Raw genomic sequence first — 16,565 nt, 5'->3', positions numbered from 1 at the left:
TTTTGGCTTTGAACCACTTTCAACCGACAAGGGGAGGGTGTTGTGTAGCCATTTTAGTTATAGCTCCATGCACGTTAGTTAACACACTAGGCCGCTGTGCACTTTGACCTAGATATATTTTATTCGGCTTCGCATTGATATTTTTAAAATAACCAGTTTTACGTTCTTATTTTATTTTTTATTATCTAACTGTTTTTTCTTAGCCCAGGACTGTCTTCTCAAACAAGACATTCTTGATCACTTTGTGCTTCAGTCAAGGCTACAGTTCAGTACATTGCCAGTGAACGTGATAGAAGTTTAGTCTCCAACATTCGTAGAAAATACACATCCGTACGTAGGGACATTTTCTTGGAACATCAGCTGTATTATTATAAAAACACTTCCTAGTCCCATTACACGTTAAGAGGGAGATTCCAGCCAGGGAACCACAACTGAATGCTTCGCTGCAGATGCTAACGCAGACTACAGGCCTTTGCTCAGGTATGAGGGTTGATGTCCTCCCGGGGGATCCTGAAAGGCAGAATTAGAGCTTAATATGCTGTTCTCAGATTATGACCTAGATAAGAAATAGTCCATAAATTTTAGTGACGAGATGATAGCGTTATTCTTATGCTTCACTCTCCTCGTCACCATTTTAATATTGTCATGTTGTGTCGTCCTGGTTATTGCAGCTCACGCTTTGCTATCTAAAATGCAGTCGTTTTATTAAACCAGTCATTAAAACTTATACTGCCTCTTATTGTTATTTATATATGAGACCGAAGTGTGAATGAGAGAACCGGATGCGACCTGAGTGACCACAACTTCAATATTTCATGCCCTTGGCTGCCCAATCATCCCTATCTCCTGGTAGAGATGAGGCACTGCTAGTTAGCCGGAGCAAAAGCCGGATTTAGAGCGACAAGTGTCACCTGCAGTGGGTCAGACTCAGTCTCCCACACCATGGACAATCTTGCTGCTCAAAATCCAGTAGTCTCATTAGAATAATGAGATCCTACGTGACAGGCTGAGGTGCTGGGCTGGGTCGTTGGGACCCTGCTCTTACGAGCAGGACGGGGGGACGGAGGGGGAAAGAAGAGGTCAAGTTGGGCAAGGAAAAGCTTTTTAGGGACGGTGGGGTGGGATGAGGGAGGAGGGATTGGTTGTTGGAGGAGTACGACTGCTGGACTTGGGTGCAGGTGCATGGGTTGTGTGCTGATGTGAGGTGGATGGCTGTTGGGTGTCTAAGTGTCTGCGTTTGTGTCCTTTGGGGGGGCAGAAAGGGTTGGAGAGGACACCGGGGCCACGTGGATGGATGTTGTGGAGGTGTCTGCTAGTGAGGTGTGTGTGCTGCTTGGTGTGGTAGTGCTGGTGGTGGCTGTTGAAGCAGTGCATGCAGGTGTGAGTGTGGACGTGACTGTGAGGGAGGTGGAGAGGGAGGCAGTGGATGTGGTTGTGTATGCAACTGTCTGGTGTTTGCATGAGTGCTTGTGGGCTGAAGTGTGGTGCATGTGTTTGACTGTGCCACTCTTGTGTGTTGTCTTGGGTGCGTGCTCATCTGTATGTGTGCCTGGGATGGGTTGGGGTTGAGGAGACTGGGACTGGAAAGTGGTAGTTGGAGGGGGGGACGGTAGGAACAGGGACAATGGCTGCTATCAGAGAGGATGCCAGAGCCTGAATAGATCTCTGTTAGGCTGCCAATCCACTGTGGATGCCCTCCAGGAATACATTGCATTGCTGCATCTGGGATGCCAGCCCCTGGATGGCGTTCACAATGGTTGACTGCCCTACAGAGATGGAACTCAGGAGGTCAATAGCCTCCTCACTCAGGGCAGCAGGGCTCACTGGGGCAGGGCCTGGGACGCCTGGGGCATAGGAGATGCCCACCCTCCTGGGTGAGCGGGCACAGGCAACTCGCTGAGGGTCTACTGGGAGGGCGGTGCTGGTATGGGGGTCGCAGCTGTACCTTCATTTGGGGTGGTCACAGAGGTGTCCGCCACCACCAGGGAGCTTCCATCGGAGGAGGTATCTGAGTCAGTGTTGTCACCTCCTGTCTCTGCCGTGGTGCTCCCCTCGCCCTCCGTCCCACTGTTTCCCTCGGCGTTGGTGTACTCTGCCTCCTGGGTCCTGTGGGATGCAGCACCCTCTGTAGCCGGTGCCCCTGCTCCTCCGCCAGATGATGCTAATGCACACATGCCTCCTGGGTCCTGTGGGATGCAGCACCCTCTGTAGCCGGTGCCCCTGCTCCTCCGCCAGATAATGCTGATGCACACATGGACAAGATGACAGAAAAAAAGGGGGGGAGAGAGGGAAAGGGAACCCTGGGTCAATTACGCACCAACGCCACAGTTGGCATACACAGCACCGTCACACACAGGGATCAGGATGGAGCACTATGCATTGCACTGGCATTAATTTGGCTAGACGCCACAGCAAGATGAGGGCCAAACACCACCAACTGCACACCTCCTGGGACCCACAAAGCCCTGACTGACATGGAATGCAAACAAGCTAGGTTACCTGCATTTGCCATATACACATTACCCTTGAGCTGGATCACGCTGCAATGTCTAATCTGGCATTAAGGGGCACCCACTAACTCACACGCGCCACCCGGATCCCATGCCACCTACAAAGTTTTGTAGTAACGCCCACTGTACTCACCCTCTTATGGCTGCTATGATGCCCTCAAGCGCCCATCCAGCTCTGGGTAGGCCACCACCAGTATGCAGGCCATCAGGGGGGTCAAGTTCCCACGTGCACCTCCTCCTCGTTAGAAGTCCATCCCCAGATGGGCCTCCACGGTCTTCCATGCCCAGTGTTTCAGGTCCTCCCACCGTTTCCTGCAGTGGGTGCTCTGCCTGCTGTAGACCCCCAGGGTCCACACGTCCTTGGTGATGGCACGCCACAATCCTTTTTTTTGATGGGCACTGACCTGCAGAGGGAATGTAGACAGGAGGACACTATTATACATACAATCCAGCCTGCCACACATATGGCCCACCAATTCCATTTCCATCACCATTGGCACACACATCGTCCTGCGCCCACCATGTACACTACCACCAGACATTCACCCCCCGATGACACGATGCTTGCACACATATCTCCATGCATCCTTTCCACATGCATCGTGCCCAAGGTGTACTCTCCTGTTGGCCTGGAGGCCACACAGAAGTCCATACTGGGGTAGGACCCCATCCACCAGTCGCTCCAACTCCTCCGAAGTGAAGGCAGGGGCCCTTTCCCCGGTAACATAGGCCATGGTAGGTTCCAGACACAGGTGCCAGCAGCACGCACAGTGTAGGTGTTGTCCTGTGGAAAGTCAGGAAACAAGTGAGGATTTAGATAGAAAATGGCGGTCTCGTCCACGGCGGTGAACATCATCACTGCCGCCGCTGATCCCACTGTACTCCATAGAGCCCCATATTAGCCAATGAGGAATTGCACAGCGGTGCAAGACCGCCTTCCGCCACGACGCCTAACGTCGGTGGAGTTACCTCACTTCCACCTGTCCCCAGCTTCAGGACAGGGGGTCACCATTTCATGGTGGTGGACAGCGATCAAATAAACCATAACTGCGTCATTGCCTAAAATTGGACATACATTGCCATTCCCACTGTCCCATCACATTGATGTAATATGTACACTGAGGTTGTGGTTCCATTGTTCAAATTGTGACAGCCTACTCACTCTTGTGTCCCTTAGATACCCACCGCTGTGGATGAATAGGAGGAGGAGACAACCCCCAGTGTACAGACCCCTTGTGGACTTGGCTAAACTGGAGGACAGGCACATTATAAACACCTATAGACTGAACAGGGCCACAATCACAGAGCTATGTGCCAAATTGGAGCCTGACCTGATATCAGCCATCCGTCATCCCACTGGGATCCCCCATCTTGTGCAAGTGCTATCAGTGCTCCATTTCCTGGCAACGGGTTCTTTCCAAGTGACAGTGGGCTTGGCAGCAGGAGTGTCACAGCCAATGTTCTCTATCGTGCTGGCAAGGGTTTTGTCTGCCCTGGTGAAACACATATGCAGCTACATTGTTTTCCCCAGGTGGAAGATTTGGCCACTTTGAAGGCAGGATTCTATGCAATGGGGCATATCTCTATATTATTGGGGCGACTGAATGAACACATATTGCGTTCGGCCCCCCACCTGCCAGAATGAACAGGTGTTCAGGAATCTGAAGAGTTTCCATTCAATGAATGTGCAAATGGTGTGCCTGGCAGACCAGTATATTTCCCACATCACTGCCAAGTATCCTGGGTCAGTGCATGACGCCTTAGTCTTGAGGAATAGCAGCATCCCAAATGTGATGGCCCAACTACAGAGGCACGGGGTGTAGCTAATAGGTGAGCCAGAGTCCCCACCCACTGTATGCAAGTGTATGCCTTCAGGTGTTATCCCCATAGCATTGTGTTAGGCTAATGTTTGTCCCTGAATACTTGCAGGTGATTCCGGCTACCCAAACTTGTTGTGGCTCCTGACCCCTGTGAGGAATGCCAGGACAGGGGCTGGGAACCGTTATAATGAGGCACATGGGCGAACCAGAAGAATAATCGAAAGGACCTTTGACCTCCTGAAGGCCAGGTTCAGGTGCCTTCATCTGACAGGTGGATCCCTGTGCTACTCAACCTGAGAAGGTCTGCCAGGCAGTAATGGCATGATGCATGTTGCACCACCTGGCCCTCAGATGACATGTGCCTTTTCTGCAGGAGAAGGAGACTGGAGATGCCCCTGTGGCAGCAGTGGACCTTGAGGACAGTGAGGATGAGGAGGCAGAGGATGAGGATGTGGACAGGAGAACATTAGTTATATGTCAATACTTCCAGTGACACAGGTGAGACAGTGGAACTGATCATTTCTCTGAATATTGCGTTCATCTGTGTGACTGTAGCATGATGACATTTGCTTCCTTTGCATCTCAACTTACTGTCACCTATGGCTGGTCATTTTACAGATGTTAGTGATGTGACAACAGTCTCCTGATGTGATTACTACAGACAGTCACAGGTCATTAATTGTATGCTATCACAGTGTTCATATCATTTGCACCAGATGTTCCCCTGAATGCACATTCTCAACACATAAAATACTATCAGTCAAGTTGTGTTCAAGGGCGTTTATTGTAGTGCTATAAAATTGAGGGTAAAGTGCAATGGAACGGGGTGATGGTAGAGGAAAGTCCAGGGTATTGTTCCAGTCTGTTTGTAGCACAGGTCCAGTGTCCCAGGGGCCATAGGAAGGGGAGCAAAGGCAGTTCAAAATGGACAAGGTGACAGGGTGGGACACAAGGGGGACATTCAGGAGAGTCTAATTTCCTGATGGTGGTTTTGGTCTTGGCAAGGGTCTGTGTCCCAGGGAACGTTTATGGGGTGGTTCACCTTCTGCAGGGGGAGGGGTGCTGGTGCCCTGTGAGTCCTGTGGCTGGACCTCCTGGCCATTAGCTGCAGCAGATGTGGTGGGCTGGTCAATAGACTGGCTAGTGGTAGGGGACCGCTGGTGTGTTGTCAATGTCTGCCAGCACCCCTGCTATGGACATCATGGTGGTGTTGATAGCCTGCAAGACCTCCCTGATCTCCTAATGGTGTTCCTCTGGAAGCCGCTTGTTCTCCTGCATGTTGTCAAGGATCTGGCCCATCGTGTCCTGGGATTGTTGGTAGGCACCCAGGATCTTGGTGAGTGCCTTCTGGAGTGTCGGTTCCCTGGGCCTGTCCTCCCCTGGCGCACAGTGGTCCTCCCAGTGTCTCTGTTCCCCTGTGCCTCTGTCCCCTGAACTGTGTGCCCACTGCCACTGACCCCAGGTCCCTGATTGTCTTGGGTGTGAGGTGTGGACTGGGGTCCCTGTACAGGTGGGCACACTGCTGATTGACGTGTACTGGGGACAGAGGTGTGGGGATGCTGGGTGGGTTCTGTGGTGTTGGATACTGATGGGGGAGGCTCTGTGGTGGACTGTGAACGGGCTGGGGTGACCGACTGTCCAGTGGTCCCTGATGGGCCAGGTTGTTGATCCAGATCCAGAAGTCCAGTTTCTGTCATCACTGGGGGCATCTTCTGTTGGGGGACTGGTGGCACCTCCTCTCCGCTGACATTGGCTGGAGCACCTGCGGGATGTAAGTGATGAATTATGATTCATGGCTATGACATATTGTACATCCCTAGCTTCCTCTCTATCGCAGCTGTTGCACTGCCACCTTGGTTTGTGTATGCTGCTGTATTGTTAGTTCCTCTGTGCTGTGCATGCTTTAGTGATGGGTGTCCATGCAGGGCTGGGAAGGCTGTCCATGCATTGGTATTGCATGCAGGGCTGGGAATTGGGGTTAGTCATATATGTAGGTACAGTGTGTGGGATGGAGTGGAATGATGAAAGTGAGGGTGAGATGGCATGCAAGTATGGGGTTGATAAATGATAAATATTGACTCACCAGTGTCCAGTCGTCCAGCAACTCCAGTGAGTCCCTCAGGATGCAGTATTGCCAAGACTTGTTCCTCCCATGCTGTGAGCTGTGGGGGGGGGGGTAGATGGGGGTCCACCGGAAGTCCTCTGTATGGCGAGCTGGTGCCTTGCTTCTATGGAACGTACCTTCCCCCGAAGGTCGTTCCACCTCTTCCTGATGTCGTCCCTTGTTCTTGGATGCTGTCCCACGGTGTTCATCCTGTCCACGATTCTCCGACATAGGTCCATCTTCCTGGCAATGGATATTTGCTGTACCTATACTCCAAACAGCTGTGACTCTACCCTGACTATTTCCTCCACCATGACCCACAACTCCTCATCTGTGAAATGGGGGTGCCTTTGTGGGGACATGGGTGTTGTGTGGTGTGTGTAAGTGTGTGGGTGCTGGGTACTGTGGTTGGGTGTGCATAATGGGGTGCGTGAGGGATGTATGCGTGTATGTGGTGTGTGTGTCTAGTTGTCACAGTGGTCTTGGTGTCCGTCTGGTGACAATTATTTGTATTCGTAAAGGGTTGTGGGTGATGTGGGTGTGTGTTTTATAGGGCTGTGGGTGGGTGGGTGTGGTGTTGTATGAGTGTAAGGTGTGTGTTTTTGGTATTGTCCAATGTTGTGCAGTTTAGTATTTGGGTGTCCATTCTGAGCACGCCAGTGTGTACCACCAATGGTTTACCGCCGTTGAATGTCCGCCGTGGTGATTTGTGGGTCATGATGTAGTGGGCGTTGTTTTGTTAGCATAACGGTATGGGTGTTGGTACCGAAACTTTACCACTGACCTTTGGGCTGGCGGACTTGTGCATGTGGCAGTATTCTGTCGGATTGGTGTGTGTGTGTGTGTGTCATAATATGGCGAACAGATATTTGCCACCGTGGCGGTATGTTGGCAGCCGTCACCGTGGCGGTAAGTGGGATTTACTGCCAATGTCATAATGAGGGCCACAGTGCTGAAAAAGCCTTCAATGGTGTGGACTGGCTATACTTGAAGGAGGTGACTGCTCAATTTGGACTGAAAAACACATTTATACAGACATCACAATGGGTGGTTTTGTCTACAAGGGTTGTGTAGTGTTGTGGCTTGCGGCAACGGCGCGCGGTGTTTTCTTTGATCCGCGCGCCGCTCTCGTGAACCAGTTCGGCACGAGACGCGTTCTTTCAACGCTCCGTGCCGAACAAATTCGTTGGAGAAAAGGGGTTGAGAGCGTCGGAAGAAGCTGGATTAAGGAGCTTCCTTCATATATGTTGCCAGGGTGGTTTCTACAGATAAATAAACCTGGATGAAATCTACTTATGTTTTGTGACTTCATTACTACATTTTGTGGCGACGAGGAGTAAGAAACCACCCAGCGAACCCACAAGTCAAGATTTGGAGGTGTTTTCCTTTCGTCTGGAGCAGTGCTGTGAGTCTAAACTCTGCCCCTACAACTAGACAGCTAACTGTGAGACTTTAATTCAGTATTATTTGTGGTCTCCCCAACAAAGCCTCATGTTACAACTAGAGCGCTAACTTCTTTTTGTGAATTTGATGTGGAACTGAACAAACGCCATTTTTTTTTCTTCTACTAAAGATTTCTGAACTTTTATTTGTTTAAAGCAGAAGATTTATTTTTTAAAGTGGTGTTTGTTACCTACATAAAGTATTTGCGCAGGAATCAGTATGCAGGCTGTTACACCTCCACCACCTTTCTTAGAAACTCCTGGTGAACCACCTATCACGTGGAAACGTTGGTTTGATGCTTTTGAAACATATTTAGGAGCGTTAGGAGCTACTAGATTTAGACCAGAAAGAAAGAAATGTCTTTTATTACACTCGCTTGGCTTTGAAGGGAGATCTACGTTTAAACATCTACCAAATATAGAAACACATCAAGATGAAGAACTTGATGAATTCCAAGAAGCAGTTAACAAACTGGAATTGAGGTTCAATGAGCCCCCGAGTTTAGTCGTTTTAAGACACAAATTCTTCAAACGAATACAGAAATCTAATGAAGACATTGATACCTACATATCAGCTTTAAGATCTTTGGTAGCTGAATGCGAATTTGATAATTTTAGAGATCAGCTTATAAGAGACCAATTTGATTTGCCACTGTTTGGACAAAAATATTCGTCAGAAGCTCTTGACTTTGGGGAATCCTAGCCTTAATGAGTGTATCAGAATTGCTAAAAGCATTGAAACTTCTGTACGATCTGTGAAGGAACTTGAAGACAAGCCTCAAGAACATGTCTGCCCTGTATATTATAAAGAGACCTCAGTCTTTAAAAAAAAAGGAGATTCTTTGAAAAACACCAACTCCAAATCGTTTTTTTCTCAATCCAATTTTTGTTTCAGATGTGGAAATAATTTTCACAAGAAAGGGAGTAAACCTTGTCCAGCAAAGTTTGTTACTTGCAGATTGTGCAACAAAGTTGGCCATTTTGCTAAGGTTTGTCAAAGCACCAATGGTAATAAAATTAATGTTGGTGCTATCAAAGATGAAACTCAGGATTTTCAAGAAAGTGATCTCGTCTCTGATTTACAAGACATGGTGTTAGTTGTTAATGATGATGTTGTCAAGTGGCGTGATCCTTCAGACTGTGTTGATCTGTATGTGGAATTGGGCGTTGGAGACAAAGTTATTCGTCTGTTAGTTGATTCTGGTGCACGAATTACAATGATCACTAAAGAACTTTTTCAAGATACATGGAATGATAGACTTCTTCATCCTCCAGACAGATCTCCTGTGTCATACGAAGGACGGAAAATTTACTTGTTGGGATATTTTGAAGATGTTCTGAAATTCAAAGGGAGAGTTATTTATGGAAAAATTTATGTAGCTGTAAAGGGTCTTAATATTCTTGGTTGGTTTCATCAAGGATTGTTCGGTATGATATTAAGACCAGGTACACGCGAGCAAGTGCTCGCCGTGAGGGATTCAGATATGGTGGAAGATCTATTAAACGATTTTCCCAAAGTCTTTTCTGGAGAATTAGGGAAAATTAAAGGTTTTAAGCACAGAATTAAAGTGAAAGAAGGTGCCCTGGTCATTAAACTCAAGATGAGGGGAGTACCTTTTAGTGCACGGAATGATTTGGAGAAGGAATTGATTTCTTTGACCAAGGCAGGTATTATTGAACAAATTGAATCTTCACTTTGGCTTTCTCCTTTGGTCGTTGCTAAAAAAAAAAATGGTGAGCTTAGGGTATGCATAGACTTACGTGCTCTGAACAAAGAGATTTGGGTAGATTCTCATCCTTTACCGAAAATAAATGATTTGTTAGCTCTTGTCGCTGGTGCTAAGTTTTTTACTAAATTAGATTTAGCATCTGCTTACCACCAAATTGAATTGGAACCTGATTCCCGACATTTCACCGCTTTTGTTTCACCGTGGGGTACCTATCAGTATTGCAGGTTACCTTTCGGTTTAGCATCAGCTGCGTCTGTGTTCCAAAGAGTAATGGAAAGTTTACTCAAGGGCATTGATAGAGTAGCCATATTCCAAGACGATGTGTTGATTTTTGGGCCTGATCGTCATTCTCATGATGCCACACTCAGACAAGTTCTGTCTATTTTTCAGCAACGAGGAGTTGTGTTAAAAAGGGAAAAGTGTGAATTCCTCAAAGACGAGGTAGAATATCTGGGTCATATGATTTCTAGTTCAGGTGTCAAACCAAAACCTGGTTTGGTTCAGAACATTCTCTATGCGGCTCCTCCCTCTGATAAAAGTGGTGTTAAAAGTTTTTTAGGCCTTTGTGAATTCTATTCTCGGTTTATAAAAGATTTTGCTTCCAGAGTTAGACCTTTTTCAAACTTACTGAAAGCGAAAGTAGATTTTAATTGGAATAATGATTGCAGTGAAGCATTTGAATGGATTAAACTTCAGCTTTCCAAATGTGTGGGACTGAAACCGTTTAATCCTGAGCTCAAATCTGTGCTCACTGTTGATGCCAGTAATGTGGGTTTAGGTGCAGTTCTTACGCAACAAACTCCTGATGGAGAAAACACTGTGGGTTTTGCTTCCAGAGTCCTAAGAGATTCGGAATGCCTGTATTCTGTTATTGAAAAGGAGCTCTTAGCCTGCTGGTGGGCGATAGAGAAATTCCGCACTTATCTCTGGGGTACTAAGTTTTTGCTCCAGACAGACCACAAACCTCTCATTTTTATATTAAGTGGGAAGAATGTGAAAAATTGTTCACCTAGGATTGCAAGATTCTCAGCTCGCCTCCTTCAATTTCAATTTGATATTCAGCATATTTCTGGAGGGAAAAATGCACGAGCTGATTTTCTGTCCAGGTTCCCTGCGGTTTCCCCATCACAGGTCTTAAAAGATGAATGTGACGATGAGAGCTGTATTATAGCTTCTCTTGAATTGGATGATGCTGGTCCATTTTCTGAAGCAGAATGGATTTCGGCTACAGATAATGATCCTGTCTTGAAAACCGTTTCTAAATTTATCAGTGAGGGGTGGCCTAAAGAGAAATCTTTGGAACCGGGTATTCAGCCTTTTTTTAAAATTAATGAAGAATTATCATTGGAGGGTGGATTGGTTATGAGATCGGACAAGTTGATACCTCCTCATATTTTCAAACAACAAATAATAACAAAAGCCCATGAGGGACACCTAGGTTCGACTTTCACTAAACGTAGGGTACGTTCTTTTTTCTGGTGGCCCCAAATGGATACGGAAATAGATAACCTAGTCAAGGGTTGTGTTATTTGCTCATCTAGCGATAAAGTTCTTAAAACATGTGTACCTCCCTTAATGCCCATTGAGTTGCCGGAGCGACCCTGGGTGAAACTAGGTGTTGATTTGATTGGTCCTTTTTATACCTTGCCGTCAAATGCTAAGTTTGCTTTAGTTCTGTTAGATTATTACTCAAAATGGCCAGAGGTCAGATTTATTAGTGAACCAAATTCAAAAGCGGTGGTGAAATTTATTAGAGATGTGTGCATGAGGGAGGGTTTCCCCGAATACATTGTTTCTGATAACGGAGTGCAATTCGTTTCCAATGAAGTGGAACAGTTTTTCAGGAGTAGTAGTATTAAACACCTAAAAAGTTCTTTGTTTCACCCTCAAACTAATGGCCTTGTAGAACGCTTTAATCGGGTCCTGGGTGATTGTATTAAGTGGGCCATACAGAACAAAGTTGACATTCACTCTGCTACTCAATCAATGTTGTGGTTCTATAGGACTACACCTCAGTCTTCCACTATGGTTTCTCCTTTCGAATTATTACGAGGTAGGAAACCAGCCACTGAGTTTAAGCCTGCGTGGATGTTCAAGTTATTGAAACAAGAGGTGTGTGTCCAAAGCTTAGATCATTTTGTGAGAAGGAATGTAGCAAGGGCTCAAATTTCACAAAAACTCCATTATGATGAAAGGAGGAAAGTGTCTGATTTGGAGGTGAATGCGGGAGATTTCGTGAAAATTAAATTTGGGGGTTTCATCAAGAAAGGTGACTCTAAGTTTTCGTCACCGGTTTTAGTCAACAAACTATGTGGAAATGCTGTCAGAGTTGAGGGGGGTCATTGGTGGAACAAGTCTAAGGTTGTGAATGTTCCTTGTCCAGCCAATATGAGCCTGTTAGTTGGTGAAGCTGAGCGTCATAAAAATTGTGATTTTCAGGATGATTGTTCGAATGAGCGTGTGGATGCAGGCAAGGTTCGAGATGATTTCTCCATGGTACGCAGAAGTACTCGTATAAGACGTAAGCCTCACAGATTTAGATGAATATATGTATTATTATTTTTTTTGTATTCCTTTGGAATGTTGTTGTTATAAATTCAATTGTACTTTGCCTCTCGTTGTTCTATATTTTTTTTTGTCAATACTTATATTTCATTGTAATTGTATAAATAGTGTTGTTAGTATAACTACATATGGAACTAGTGCTGTATTCCGTATAGTTTTTCAATGTGTAGTTATATCTTTTTTCTTCCTTTTTGTTTTTTTTGGAAGAAAACCCATGTAGTGTTGTGGCTTGCGGCAACGGCGCGCGGTGTTTTCTTTGATCCGCGCGCCGCTCTCGTGAACCAGTTCGGCACGAGACGCGTTCTTTCAACGCTCCGTGCCGAACAAATTCGTTGGAGAAAAGGGGTTGAGAGCGTCGGAAGAAGCTGGATTAAGGAGCTTCCTTCATATATGTTGCCACGGTGGTTTCTACAGATAAATAAACCTGGATGAAATCTACTTACGTTTTGCGACTTCATTACTACAGGTTTCAAGTGAGTTAAGTTGTGAGAAAGAGCTACTTTCTCCTGCCACTACTATATGTTTTGGTGAAAGAACCACTAGCTATGAGAATAGGTCTAGCAAACAACAATAGAAGAATTCCTTTCGGATGGGGGAAAGCCATAAGCTATCACTCTGCTGAAAACATACTTTTAGCACTGCTGGAATGAAAGAAAGCATTATACAGACATTGTACCACACATTGTTGGAATACGGAATCAATTCAACTGAATCCAAACGTGTCCCTGTGGGTCTCATGGAAAGTTTCTCATTTCAAGCCCACAGTCCCGTTTAAAATAACCACGGAGGTGGTATTACAGTTGTGGGTGCTCTTTCTCACTTGGTTTCGGGATGGTATCAGGCTAACTTGCCTAGAATTAACTAAAATGTATTCCACGCAAAAGCTTTTATTTTGTAGCCTGAACAATTTATTAAAACGGCTTCACTGGACTGGACCCGTACCTTAGCTACAGCAGGGCAAGTAGTTTTCCAACGCAACAATGACATTGAGCGTTTACAAGTTCTAGCAAATTAAAATGCAAATTAGGGGTGTGAACCATGTTTGGAGTGTTCTTTCAGATACAATACTTCGGAATAATATTTCAGATTTAAACAGTGAACACAATTTGTCTTATTTAACGGTTCAATAAGCGTTTTTTATCAGGACAAAGCCTGAACCTTTTTTTTTCCAAACAGTGCCCTACTGACCGGCAGTGTAAATCATGCCAAGGATTACATTTGCATGAACTCAAAAACAGTGTAAATTAGAATCTGCCAAGCAGCCCCTGGAATTCTGTATACGTCACTCCTGTAACGACCTAACTGCGGAAAACTTCTGCCGCTGCGGCTGATGTTCTCAAAACATTTCCTTGCAATTAAAATGACTTGATCTGCAAATCTAGCATCAATAAACACAATTCGGTCACTTTGTTTAGTGTAAAATTGTAAACTAACAAGAAGCTTGATGTAAACGAGCAAGCGTCACCTCACAGTTTCTGGATTCATCATCACCTGTTCCTAGCCTGGAGAGGTCTAGCTGGGTCAAACCAACATGAACTATGTGACTGCAAGTAGTGAAGTTAGGCTCACAATTAAAGCCAGGTGCTTTGATATTTTGCCAATAAGGGCGACATATCTGTTCACGAACAGAATGCAGAATTTTGACATCACTTATTAACTGTTTCGACTTGGCTGATAAAGGTGTGGGATTAGGGCTGCCATCGTTCCAAAAGAAAAGTACAGGCTATTTGTTGTCGTTTTAGGAGTCTGCAGAGGCCCAGACGTGATACTAAATGAGACTTTAAAGAAGGTCGCAGGTATTCTTTCCAACATGACTTTTCTGTCTTTGTTTACTTTAATTATTAGTCAGAGATCATTAACGCTGGTTAAGAACATATTTAAAAGTGCTTTCTGTTTATATGAGGGGTAAAAATACCAGCTTTAGGTGATTTTGCTCATTTTTGTACCGGGTAGGACAATAAAATACCAGCCAGGCGGCAACCTAAAGTGGGACCTGAATATCCAAACAGGAATATCAAGTGGTCATGGCATCATCGCCAGAATATCAAAACCCAAAATACAGACAGGTAAGTATGTATAGATTTTCTGCACATAACTCCAAATATATTTACCTTGACTATATATATATATTATATATTGCTTCATGGTACATATAGATGTGCGTTAAGAATAGTAAACCTACACTCCCTCTGCCCACTTACATTCTCAATATTTTGCGTTTCGATGTTTTTGTCATGATATTGTGACCACTCGATATTCCTTCTGTGATATTCCAGACTACAATCCTGATGCACTAGAGGGGGTATGCACTTTAATAACTAGACTTGAATAGGGATTACCATTGACAAAGAATTGTTGGAAATAGCAGAAAAATAAGAATTTGCAAGCAGAGAGGAGGGCTCTGGTCTTTGAGGCTGGAAAGTTGTCTTTGGTTTCTTAACTGGAATTCTTTGGTTCTGGAATGAGCGAAGGAATTGGGCTTTTTGGGCTCTAGCTCGAAATCCTGTTGTCTTTTGCTGGAGAAATGGTCCTTATCTGGAGAAAAGAACCCATACTATCTGGATGGCAGGAGTTAAGCTAGAAGCTAATTCACCTAGAGGCACTGACCAAGAGAAGAGAGAGGACAAACCATTGAGGGTGGACTTGGAACTCAGATGAGATTCCAGCCAGTTCTTCCAAATGAGATAGAATGACTGGGATCTGGGCAAGGAACTTCAAACTAATGGTTGTCAGAGATCAGAAGCAAAACCCCAGTCATAAGTGGCCTCATTAAATTATCAACAAATCCTTTAGCGACTGGGCATATGACCCTTCAATTAATGGAGAAATATACAAACCAAATGCTCTGCCACTCATGATCAGCCCCTTTAAACCTGGATGCACAGGTGTCTCCATACGGTCAGTGTCTTCTGATTAATTACATTCCACCATGGTCATGCAGAGCAGAGTTGCTAATTTGTTGATCACTAATTTGAATCAATTACCGTTCCACAAGTAGGATTCCTTAGGTCGCTAATAGGTGCATAAAGCTCCACAGGCCATTTAGATTAAAATGTTTCTTATTTTGATAACATGCAATGCTAAATAATAAAAGGTTTTTTGTTTTTCACGTATTTGAAGGAGCACTGCTGAAAATAAAATGTTATTTTATGTGTTCAAATAAACTGAATGCAGATAGTTTTGGGAGCAGCAGAAAATGAGGCATGTGTGTGGATTGCAAGGTCAACATAAAAGCACTTCAAATTAAATGAGGTTTTAATCTGTGCCAAGATAAACAGTATAAACTTCAGGATCGAAAACAAAGCCAACGTTTTGTTTTGAAAAGTGACATGAACAGATGTTTAGCTTTGAAAAGAAATATAGAAAATGCTGTCTTTTTGGTTTTATGCAAGCATTAACTGTAGTCTGTGGCAAGAAGCCAAGTAGCAAGCTTGGTGCGCCTGCAGTACTTCATTTAGGAGTAAAGTAGCATAAAGTATTAACAGAATTATTTCTATTAGGTTGGTGTCCATGTTTGTGAGTTACATATTTTGAAAATGCAGCAATTAATATGTTCTACTGTGGATATATTAAAATGTTTTAATCAACAAGCCTATGTAGTGAGGTTAGTAGTTGCGTATAAACAAGGCAAATATATGGGTTATGTATGTTTCTTATGTGAATCAAGTTATTTAGGTTTGTAATGCAATCTGAATAAAGAGGTGTAGTGCATTAACATTAGTTTTGCCAATAATGAATGTGTATGGTAACTTGGTGTCAAGTACCATTAATCAGATGATATTCAGAAAAAGAGCCTGATTTAGAGTTCTGGTTACCTGGCACTTGTAATAAGGCAGTCGGGACAGCCGTCACATTCATGACGGATTAACCCATCTGCGGAACTCTAAATCAGGCCCAAAGGTATGTGCTCTGGTTTATATATATTTAATAGACTATGCATTTGATGAGTACCTATGTTGTGTATTAGAATTCTAGACTACAAATTTATATTTAATTCAGCACGGTACTGTTTCTTTGGCAAAGTAATTTTTAAATAAGGTTAGAATCTTTATTGATAAGGTTCAATAACACTATGCATGACTTAAAGCTATGCTAAGTTAAGCTATTGACAGCATTGCCTTTGGGAAAATTCACACTTGGTGTAATAGTTGATGCAAACTAGAGAAACAAATATTACAGTGTGCCGGTGGAGTCTACTTTTGACGCAAAGTTCCCCTATGGAGTGACATGCTTTCTACATGTGCAATGTCATATGATGAGCTGGACACAATGCCCCTGGTCCCATCCTGTGCTGAGCACCTAAGAGAGTGCAGAGAGCGTGCTGGGAAGCTATTTCCTCGTGGAACAGAACACAGAGCGGACACATGGGCCAGACGTGACAACTCTCCTTGAAA

This window comes from Pleurodeles waltl, chromosome 1_2 (genome assembly GCF_031143425.1).
Source record: "Pleurodeles waltl isolate 20211129_DDA chromosome 1_2, aPleWal1.hap1.20221129, whole genome shotgun sequence".
Taxonomy (NCBI): Eukaryota; Metazoa; Chordata; class Amphibia; order Caudata; family Salamandridae; genus Pleurodeles; species Pleurodeles waltl.
Note: the sequence above shows the minus strand (reverse complement) of the source record.